The 12,286-nt window shown below is 37.0% G+C and overlaps 1 protein-coding gene and 1 pseudogene across 2 annotated transcripts in view; both read right to left on the bottom strand.

Moving 5' to 3' along the window:
- The window catches only part of CDKAL1 (CDKAL1 threonylcarbamoyladenosine tRNA methylthiotransferase), a gene marked incomplete at both ends in the record, with an annotated part of 639,419 nt that overhangs the window by 242,243 nt on the left and 384,890 nt on the right, over positions 1-12,286 (bottom strand). The gene's annotated exons all lie outside the window — the stretch shown is intronic.
- Positions 9,639-10,294, bottom strand: LOC311167729 (large ribosomal subunit protein eL6-like; annotated as a pseudogene). Its single transcript has one exon. The product of its transcript is annotated as a large ribosomal subunit protein eL6-like (transcript).

Consider the following 12,286-nt stretch of genomic DNA (forward strand, 5'->3'; position numbering starts at 1 on the left):
ACCGAAGCTAAGACCACAGTAATACTGGCTATACCTCTGTCTGTTTACTGTGACCAGTTACCTATGAGTCAGTCTTTACTCCACAGTCCTTGGAAAGTCTCACCCTTGCCCATGCATCCAGTTTCTCTCCTCAATGGACAGTTTTCTCCTATGAGGGTTTTAGACTTTAACTTGCTCGATCAATCATCGTTTTTCCAGGGAGGAAAAAAATGCATAAATTTGTAAATACCCAATCCCAAAGTTACCTTCAAACAGGAAAATATAAAACAAGCTCTGTACTTTCAGACCTGATGCACTGGTATGGTAAAATTCCAAAATTCCTACAAAATAATAATAGCCAGTAACTGCTGAGTACCTTCTCAGTGTCAGGTGCTGATCTAAATACTTTTAAAATATTATTTCATGGTTCTACCAATGTTACTGTTACAGGCTAAAACAAAATGTTAAATTTATATAAGCATTCTGTAAGACACTAATGCATTATTTAATTACATTAATATAACCTCATTTGCACAGAGTAGCTGCTATTATGTTCTAGCTGCTTTCTGAAAACTTCAAAATCCAGAGAAATGTGAAAATCTGCCCAGTGCCTCCATACAAATTAGTAGCAGGTCCAGGACAGTGTCAAAAAATAGTTCTGACAAACCACAATCAGCAACACTCAGTTTGGTTTTTATGGACTCTTTTAAGTTCTAAAATCAAGAATGCTTGCTTAAAACAAAAGAACAGAGGCTGGTGACATATATTACATTAAGATCCATGTATTAACTATTTGATAAGCTAGTTCCAAGCAAGAAATGTTCCAGAAATTGAGGAAACACGAGGACTAGGTAGTTAGACTGGAGGGAAGAGCAGCAAAAATATAAGTAGGCTATAACATATTGGGCTTTCTTTTAAAAAATTCTTTCCACAAGTTGAAAGGACTTTGAGAAAGAGACATAGAGAAGCCACAGGCTTTCATTGATAAAACCATGAGTATATGAAAGAAGAGTACTTGGTACCCTGAGAGATTTATGAAGGCTCACTAACTGTATACAGAGGGTGTCCCAAGCCTGGGGTGATGAGAGCAAAAGCCAAAGCAATGTGTCTTAAATTCTCATAGAGCCAGTGATCAAAATGATCCCAGTATTTCTCCAGGACCATAAAGTGAGGAAGATGAAGATTGCCCACAGAACAATCCATCCTTAAACCATAGAGATCATCATGATATAATCTGCCATAAATTCTACTTTTTAAATATTGCATTATTAGTCGACCTCCCCTGGTGGCGCAGGCGGTTGAGCGCTGCACCATGAAGCTGTCCACAGCCTCTGCAGTGCAGAGTCAATCTCAGCCAACCAGCGAGGGTCCCACATGGCGCAGCAGACCTCTCCTGTCCCGCCCGCTGCTCCCCTCAGCAGTGTATTTTGTCAGTCTGCCTGTTCTGTTCCCCACTTTGTCTCTGGTGAATCCTCTCTCCCTCCCGTGCATCTGGCCTGTACCCTGGTTCTTGTATAAATAAATAAATCTTTAAAAAAAATTGTATTATTAGCTGTGTGGAAAGCACCTAGCAAGTACTTGGAAGGCCATGCTACCCAGAACACATGTTTCCTTCTCAGATGTTGGGTGAGGATACACACCAAGGAGCTATTCCCCACATTCACTATAAAACAGAAAACCATAGTGTTCCAGGTCTCCATGACACAGGGCTACCAAGTAGTCCAAAACACACATACTGCCAAAGCAAGTGATGAAATGATTAGTTCATACCAATACTGGTTACTGAAATAACAACTCTTTGATATGCTATTTTTTAAGTTTTTGGACACATAAAGTCAAATGAGTTTACAGAAATTTTAGAAAGCTCAGAATTAGAGATCAAAAGGAAAAATTTAAACCTATCTCATTCAGCTCAACCCCTTCAAAATGGTGTTCCTTCTCAAAAAGACTCAGATGTGAAGGGAGTTATCAAGATTCAACAAATTTGCCATATTAATGACAATGTTTATTCAGACTCAGATTTTCTGCGTACACTTCAATACAATCATGCCCCAGTCAGTTAGAAGATAAAAAATAAAAACATAATAAAGATATTCTAACAAATATTTTGGTTATAAAACAAAGGCTTTTTAAAATCTGTGTAGACTTTCATGACAGTGAAACAACACACTGCAGATTATAAAAGACTCTTTAGTTTCCAGAACTGAATATACCTAAACTGTCAATATTTTCCAGTGATTTATTACAAGTTCTCAAGTTTATTATATAAGTTCATTATTATAAGAGTTTATTATCATAAGTTCTAGAGATTACTTTCAAGCACAATATGTTTTTAGTCTAGCAAAGCAGCATCAACTGCAAACATCTTTCTGGTTATCAAATACCTAATCTATTGACTTGCAAAACTTTCTGTGACACTAGGCAGATGGTGGTACATGGTACAGTGAAAAGGCCCCCATCTATGAAGAAAACAATTTTTTTTTTATGAATCCACACCAATGCAGCTTTAACAAGGTAAACGATAGTACTGTTGAACTTAAATAACCTATTAGAATAGAAATAACAACAAAAAATGATTTAAAACAGAAAGAATGAAAGAGAGAGAAAGGAAGTTAATTGCATAGAAAGATTGAGTCTATGTATGCCACACTGTCGTCTATGTGATACACAGAGCTATGAGTATCTGAAGAGGTGCACATTTTAGTCTGTAAATCGCTGTGTTTTCTGGGAGATTGCTGTTTGCTACACATCACTGAAAGATTTGATTAATAGTGATCTATTGCTTTCAATAACCTACTAATAAAATGAGTTCCTCCATAAAAGCTTTACTAGGTATAAGTCACCATAAATGACTGATGCTACCTTTGACATGGAAAACAGTACTTAAGAAAACCGACTAGTAGCCTGACTTACACAGAAGCAGCTCATTCCAAGGTATAAATAATATTTACTGAGAAAAGTAGGAATGGTGGAGTAATGACCTCTAAATATCTTTTAAATAGAGTAATGTGGTTTCTGAAAAAAAAGTCTTAAACTTTTCCAGAATATTGGGAAATTAGCTACAACCTGACAGCAATCTCGGGAGTGCTTATTCCAGAAAAATGATGAACCTTGGTAAGAACAGCAAGCTGTGAGGCATTTTAAACTTGCACTTCCCTCAACTCCCACTTCCTAGCTTTAGGGCAGGTAGCCTTGAAAATCAAGAGATTTAATTATAATGGAAACCAGTAACCTGGAAGTCACTTTAGGGGCAGAAAAGGTTTGGGGGCCCTTCAAAGTCCCATTCCCACAAAAGTATCATTATTTGATGTATCTGGTGTTCCATGGAAGTCTCCGCTCGCACACTTTATTATTTAACCTGATGTGATACTCAGCCAGTGAACACTGCTTTTTTCCTGAAGGCATTTGTCAAAAATAATCAGCTACAATCATTGAACATTATGGCTACCTGAGGTTGTGATTTACAAGGCAAACACTAAGCAAACCAAAAAGCTGAAAAGAGAAAGCACACAAATGTGATGTCTAGAGGTTGGTGGTGGGGGTAAGGTGGTGGGAGGGGGGTTGAAAAACACTGATATATTCCCAGAAGGCATAGGGCATGTTTGGGTTGTGCATGTACTCAGTGAAGACATGAACAGGGCCTCACTTCTTAACTCTGGTAAACCTAAAGTTTTGCACAAACTGGAAGCAAAGACAAAAAATAAAGTATAAGCAACCTGAAAGGGGCATTGAAGACTTACTGCAATATGCACACATTACTCTCTGCAAATACCAGGAGACCCATTAGTTTCAGGTATTTAAGGAAATCTCTGCTTGTCATTACCAAACTATTGAGCTAATTGGGCAAAGGTTTCGCTGGTCACATATGACAAAGTACAGACTTCAAAGAATTAATTCAAGACAATCACTTCATAAACAACAAGAAGAAATTCTGGGGAGAGAGAAGTATCCAATTTTTAGAGCTATCATAGTATATGTAAATATCTAGCTTTCAACAAAAAATTATAAAACACACACACACACAAATATGAGCCTTACACAGGAAAAAAGCTGTTTTTAGAAACTGTACCAGATATTGGACTTTCTTGAAGAAGACTTTAAATCAACATTTCAAATGCATTTAAAGAACTAAAGAAAACTGATTAAATAACTAAAAGTATGAAAATGATGTCTTATCAAATTAATTATATAAATAATGAGATAAAAATTATAAAAAGAAAAAGACATAAACTCTGGTGTGGGAAAAAAGTGAAATTTTAAAATTCACTAGAGAAACTCAGCAGGATATTTGAACAGGCAGATGCAGAATCAGCAAATGTAAAGTTTCATTCAGATTGTTTGATCTGAGGTATAGACAGGGGAAAATGAATAAAAATGAACAGTACTGGAAATCTATGAGACATGATCAAGCATGACAAAATACACATTCTAGGATTCTAGAGAGAAAAGTAAAGGAAACAAAGAACATATTAAAAATGACGGCTGAAAACTTGAAAATTTGATGAAAAAAATTAACTACACATCCAAGAAGATCTAAGAATATGAGGTAAGACAAACTCAAAGAGGTCTATTCCTAGACATATCGTAACGAAACATTTGAAAGCCAAAAAGATAATTTTGGCAATGGCATAAACAAAAAAAAGTAATTCGTTATAAATAAGGACTCTTCAAGAAGATTAAAAATTGATTTATCAGAAACCACAGAAGGCAGTGTGATGACATATTCAAATTACTGAAAGAAAAAGACTGCCATTCAAGAATTTTATATGCAAATGGTGCTGGGAAAAATGGACCTCCACATGCAAGAAAATCAAACTAGACCACTCTCTCACCATGCACAAAAATCAGCTCAAAATCGATAAAAGAACTGGACATAAGACCTGAAACCATAAAATAGTTAGAAGAAAATATAGGTAAAACACTACAAGACATACATCACAATAACATTTTTAAAGACTCATCACCCAAAGCAGTGATAGTGAAGGCAAAGATAAACACCTGGGATTACATCAAACTGAAAAGCTTCTGTACAGCCAAAGGGACATTAACCACAACAGAGAGACACCCCACTGATTGGGAAAAAATCTTTGCACCCCAGTCAACTGATAAGGGACTGATCACAAAGATATACAAAGAACTCACACGACTCAACAAAAACAAAATAAACAATCCAGTCAAGAAATGGGCAGAAGAACTTAAAAGACATTTCTCCAAAGAGGAAATGAAAATGGCCAACAGACATATGAAAAAATGTTCAACATCCCTTATCATCAGGGAAATGCAAATTAAAACCACATTGAGATACCACCTTACACCAATAAGAACAGCACATATCAAAAAAACAAGCAACAACAAATATTGGCAAGGATGTGGTAAAAAAGGAACTCTCCTACATTGCTGGCAGAAGAGCAACTGGTCCAGCCACTATGGAAAGCTGTCTGGAAGTTCCTCAGTCTACTAAAAATGGAGCTATCACTCGACCCAGCAATTCCACTCCTAGGGATCTACCCAAAGGACACAGAAACATTGATTCAAAAGAACACCTGTACCTCTATGTTTATTGCAGCACTATTTACAATAGGGAAAACCTGGAAACAACCCAAATGCCCAAAAATAGATGACTGGATCAAGAAGATGTGGCATAAATACACAATGGATTATTCAGCAATCAAAAATGATAAACTCATGCCATTCACAGCAACATGGATGGAGCTAGAAGGAATTACACTCAGTAAATAAGCCAGAAGGAAAAAGAAAAATATTAGATGGTTTCACTTATAACAGGGATATAGGGGAACCAAGTAAGACATCAGTGTAAAAAATAACAATAATAACTGTACAAAACACAACAAAGCAAAAACAGACAATTACAAATCAGGGGCACACTGCAGGGGAGGAGAAGGAAGAGAGATCAGAGGGAGGAAGGGAGGAGAACAGGAGACTGTGGTGATGGTGCACGGGTGCCTTGGGGAAGGAAATTCTACAAGGACTCAACCTGAAGGGATGGGGGGGAAGCAAATATTGTTTTAAAAAAAATAAAAAATTTTAAAAAAAAGGAATTTTATATCCATACAAAAAATCCTTTGAAAATGAAGAAAAATACGAAGAAAAATATATCAAGACATTCTCAAATGAACAGAAATCAAGAGAACACATTTATTGCTAGTACAATTGCATCTGAAATACTAAATTGAGTCCTTCACACTGAAATAAAAGGACACTAGACAGTAACTGCGACCCACATGAAAAGCAATGGTAAAAGTAACTACCTAGGTAAATATAAAACCATGTGTTTTTTTTTTTTAACTTTTGCTCTTATTTTATCTGGTTTAAAACGATAACAGCATAAAACACTAATTACGTATATGTTGAAGAAATGCACTATATAAAAGATAATTGGTATGACAGCAATAGCACAAAGAAGGTGAGAGGGAACTGAGCTATGTAAAGGAGTAAAGATTTTTGTATACTATTATAAAGTTGGTATTAATCTAAGCAAGCTAAATTGTTAAAAATTAAGATTTAACTGTAATTCCTAGTGCAGCCACTAAAAAAGCATAGTGAAACAAGTGAATTAAAAAGACATACTGTTTACCACCAAAGAAAGCAGTTGTAGGTTCTGCCTCACAAGCAGTTATGCTGAAGATCCTCATCCCTGGTACCTGTGCAAATGACCTTATTTGCAAACAAGGTCTTTGCAGATATAGTCAAGTTTAAATAATGTTGTACTGAATTAGGATGTGCCCTAATCCAATGAATAGTATCCCGGAAGGAAATCTGGACACAGAAGGATACCATGTGAAAGCTGACAAAGTTGCTGCAGTGGTGTGGCCACAAGTGAAAGAATATCAAGGATTGTCAGCAACCACACACTAGGGGAAAGAAATGAAATTCCTCCCCTAGATATCCCAGAAAGGAACTGAAACTGCCAAGACTTTTGGCCTCAAAAACAGAAAAATAAAATTATTTAGAGCCAATGTGTGGTATTTTGCTACAGTAACCTTAGGGAACTAACACAAAAGCAGTAGCAGAGGAATAGAGAACGCAAAAATATAACAAGGATCTCTTCAGGTGGGAAAAATGAAGGCTTGAAGTGTCCTAGCAAATTAATTAAAAGATCAGCATCTGAAATGGCAACTGATAAGAATGTAGAGTGATATTACATATGACAATATATAATTAAGGTTGATAAAAAGTTTGCTTTTTAGGATATATTTTAACAATTATAAAGGCTATTTTCTATTGCCAGATATTAGACATAATTATCCATATTTTCTCTAATAACACACTACTTTTTAAGTATAAAATTTTCCAGTGATTTTTTTTTAATTTTTTTTTAAAGATTTATTTTTACTTATTTATACAAGCACTGGGTACAGTCAGAAGCGCAGGAGGGTGAGAGGATTCGCCAGACTGGGGAGCAGAATAGGCAGACCAATGAAATACACTGCTAAGGGGAGCAGCGGGCGCAGCCGGAGAGGTCTTCGTGCCATGTGGGACTGTTGCCAGTGGCTAGGGATCTAACCAGCGCTGCAGAGGCTGCGGGCAGCTTTGCAGCTCAGCGCTCAACCACTGCACCACCAGGGGAGGCCCTCTAGTGATTTTTAAAAACATACACTAATTATGCTATAAAAAGAATAGATGCCCCCCCCATAAATGAATGAACAATTGGAGGCCTTTAAACATTACTTTTAAAGGCTTGATTTTCTCTAGCTCACATGCAGCATCTTCTGCTGTTAAAATAATTTATTACAAATGGACCATTCATTCCCATTACAATCTTTTTCATAGGTTTGCTACACACATTTACCTGAAGGGGGCATCAAAATTACCTCAATTAAAAATAGATTAATTAAAGAAAGAAGTTCTTAATAATTTTTAAAAATCTTAAGTTTCCAATTTAGGACACTATCATTATGTGCTATTAAATGACATGAAAGAATTTTGAACTTAAATTTTGAAAGTTTTTTTCATTCACGTGGTTTTGGTTTTCTGTATTTACATGGGCAAAGGAAGATGTGGGGGAAAGAATAGATGCATAGTAGACCTCAAAACAACAAACAATTTAGGAGATTAGAAACAAATAGAAGTCAACTCGGGTACTACACCTTGCTTTCAGAAAAATATCCAGAGGATTTCAACTGTTCTATGAACCATTAACTTCATTACCAACCTTTCTGTTCTACACCATGAATCACCTGAAAATTCCATTACCTACCTGATATAAAATATGAGGATTTCATTTTACTAAGTGCTGAATTAGCAAATGTCTATCGTAGCCTTTCATAGCCTAACAGAGCAAAGAAATCAATACAGGAACAATCTTAGAATGAAAAGAAAAAAGTGTAAATGGAAACTATGTTGATGGCCCTATGTGTTAGCCATTCTCTGTGCTTATGAAGGAAAATCAAAGCAGTTTTTCTCAATAGTTTGAGTATAGCTGACTTCCTAAATTAATGAGGAAGATAAAGTCCACAGATGGTAGGCTGTGGAGTTTGAACTACAATGATTTTGACAGGTGACAAAGAAGCCTTCTCAGTTACTTCTGAGAAATTAAGGATTCTGGGAATGGTATTGTGAAATCAATGCCTTTCAAGTTGCAAATTAACCCTTCTAAAAATTCAATGCCCTCCTTTATAAAATGAACTATATAGTAGACCATTAAAAGATACAATAGGGATATCTGTATACCACAACTGAAATATGTAAATTTCCAGATGCCTCAAGCATTCTAGAATTTTATATCTATCTATCTATCTATCTATCTATCTATCTATCTATCTATCTATCTATCTATCTATCTATATCTGTGTGTGTGCAAGGAGGTTTTAGGTGTTCAGTTATAAAGACAGTTTCTTTGTAAGGCATTTCCTTTCATCCTGAAACAGGTTTTATCCCTATACTTTTTTTTTTTTTCCCTCCTGGGAAAACAATAATCTCTTTTGAGAATAAATATCCATATATCATTGCATTTCATAAACAATATTCAGTAACTTAGATGAAATGATGAGACTGTGGTTGATGAGGTGTTTTTTAATTGGGGTAACATTCAACTGAGGTACTTGTAATTTAGAGGTACAGGATAGCCGCCTTCAGGTGTCACCACACCCTCCACCCAAACACCCACAGTCCTCCACCTTAGTCTACTGTGCTCCCTTCCCACTATGTCCCCTCTCCTCTCTCCTCCACCTCTGGTAGCATCAGTTCTATGTCAAGAGGAGTTTGCTTTTGTTTTTATTTAGCCACAAAGCACATTATTTTATAAGTAAAAATGATCTAATCACTTACATTCCCACAGGTGGCCTAGCTCCCACACATGCTATCTGGTCATTTAGGAAATGAACCTAACACTGACACAGGATAGGGTCTCTGGTCAAATTACTTTTTTTTTTTTTAGGGGGACAAAGAAATTACCATTGTTTAGTTAGATTCTTTGTAGGAAATTTAGAATGCCAATTGTGCGAGTGAATTCCATTGGTGAGTGCCAACACCAAGCAGAGGTAGCCCTTGAGTTGAGGGATAGCTTTGATTTTTGGAAGAATCTGCAATTTTGGGGGATTTCGTAAGACTTTTGGAACAATCAAGCCTTCTGATTGCCCTTATGCTGCTCTGTCATCTCATATTTCTCCTTCTGTTTCAAAGAGCTCACCTTCCTGGCTCTAGGGTTTAGGCTGCTCCTTCTTGAAGTCACCATCAGTGAGACATTCTGGGGCCTTCACACCACTGATACCAATTTTGGTTGAGGTGGTGATGACAAGTCACACACAATCTGGGGTGTTCTAAGCAGGAGAACTAGATTGCAGCAGAGATCCAGTCACAAGTAGCAAGCCATTGCCCACCTGTGCCCAGAAAACCACCCTCTTGCCTCTGTGACACTGTTAGGACAATCAGAAGGTCCCAGGTGGGGTGCTGGCTCAGTTTTTTCATGCTCAGTGATGGGTTTTTTCTTTGGCTCAGCAGTTTTCAAGGCCCATCTTCAGTAGGATAATACTGAGGCATTTCATTAAGGTGAGCCACTCGGGAACCACCGTTCTTGTCACCACCAACTGGTTTTGTCATGATAGCAAGAACCTTATCCTTTTTGTTTTGAATCCTGGATTTAGCAGCTGAATACTTCCTCTGTACTTTTGGGAATCCATACCAAGTCAGGAATATCTACCAATTCCTCTCCCTAGGACAGGTTTCGGCTGCATTGGGGCTACCCTCTCTTAGGGGTTTTGGCCTTGGCCTTCTTAACCTCACCACCAGCATCAGCTTTCATGGCTTCAGGTTTCTTCTCTTTAGAAGTCACCTTCTTAGCTTCTCCACCTGCCATCTTTCATGCTGGGAAAGAGTCTGTTTAAATTATGGACAGCCACATACACAGAATTTTCACACAAGGCTTTTGCCATTCTGCTCCTCAGGAAGACAGCATTGACCAGTATTTTCAACCTGAGAAACATACATCTGCAGAATAGCTTATTTTCCCCCGAAAACATATCTGAAGTAATAAAGATCTAAATGAAACCATTTAAGTCAGCTGTGAGAGTAGCAACAGGGTAACTCTGTTTGAGAGCAAGCCTACATGACTTCATTTCTTTTTTGGCACCTCTGGTTTGCATGTAGCCACGAGGCTTAGTCACCAAAACTGAAGATCGCAAACCACCGAGGCTCAGCAGTAGCAATAAGCAATGGGAAAGCTTAGGTTTTGTGGGCAGGAATGGAGTTAAATGCTGACGCCAAGACAAGGAAGCAAGTGAGAGTGGAGAGCTGAAGAGACAGACGCAGGAGGAGCAAGAAAGGCAGGGTTTTTTAGTAGAAGGGCCTGACTGAAGCTTTGTCAGCCACTTGAGAAGCTGCAGAGTTGGAATACGGGGTGAAGCCTGCAACCATGCTGCCACAGGGCATCATTTCAATTTCACCTCTGATCAGAAGTAATCAAGTCCCTCAGCTCGCAGAGCTGGGACATGTGCTCCATTGTCTTCCCTTCTCGATTGGCAGCTCCAGCTCACAAAAAGAAGGAGCTTCTTCACTGGCCCCTTGAAGTCTAGTCATGGAAAAATCCACGTGAAGAATGAAGTAAAGCACCAGTGATTGTAATAGGCAAGAAACTGTGTGCCAATGGTCATATTAAACTACATGCTGTCATGTCCCAAAGCGATGTTGTCAATGGCAGAAATAAAGGCTTTTTCATAGGTTAAAATAAAATATCTAGCATGTCCTTTCATTCTTAAGAAAGAGGGGAATATTTTGTATCTAACAGTACATCTATTTACATATTTTTCTATTATTTGGGAAAGTGTAAGTCTTAAGGAAAAGAAATTAAAGACTCCATGTGAACTCTGAGATAAGTTCAGGAATTCTGTTTTGTTTTGATGAAATATAAGCACAGCAGGTTGAGTTTGCTATTATTTTGAAACTAGGAGGCATTTTTAAAGTCTGCCAAGAACATACTATTAATGTTCATAAATTACAGTGCAGAGAATGTCCTTGACAGCTATCTACTGTCTTCTCCTGGATAAACTAATTTTGCTAAATATGTATTTAACTTAGAAGGTAAGGTCATTTAACCAGAAATAAATGTACAAAAATAAATAAATAAAATCATACCAGGAAACTGATTTGTTGTAGTGATTACAAGATTTCTCAACCAAAAACAGATGGAACACTCAAAATATAACTATTTATGATGTAGCTTACCTAATATAACAGAGAACATAAATATGCTAAGTGTAATCTTGCAAATCTTGAATTCAACTAAGTACAACGCAGTGTAATATCAAAGAGGATATCAATATTTTCAGCAATATCTTAAAGATTAATATTTATTAAAAACAATTTGTTTTATTCACAAAAGGAATGTATGAAAAGTCCTAAATGATAGGCATCTGTACCCCATATTAATCAACTGGCCTGCTCTGAACAAGGCTGTAAGTGATGCATTAAAATTGTGAGACAATTTTAATACACAGAAATTTTGAAAGGATGTAACAGTTTCTTTAATGATTCATAACACAGGGAGAACCAAGATAGAGCAGATAAATAAAATCCACAGATACTTCCCATATCACCTACTGGTCAAGAGCATTAGTATCTTTTCCCTTCTAGCTAACAAAACTTAATAGGAAGACAAATTGTCTGATTCAACTATCTCCTCCTTGACCATCCACTGCTGTCTTCTGCTGTCTTCTCTGATGGAGATTATAAAAAGCAGTGAAAGCTAAGATAGAGGAAGAAGAAAGAAGCTAAGAATCTAGATAGTCTACAGATTCAATAATCACATAATGAGCTCATTTGCACATGGTAGCCCTGAATATACTATATATCA

The sequence above is a fragment of the Talpa europaea genome (genome assembly GCF_964194135.1).
Source record: "Talpa europaea genome assembly, chromosome: 2".
Classification (NCBI taxonomy): Eukaryota; Metazoa; Chordata; class Mammalia; order Eulipotyphla; family Talpidae; genus Talpa; species Talpa europaea.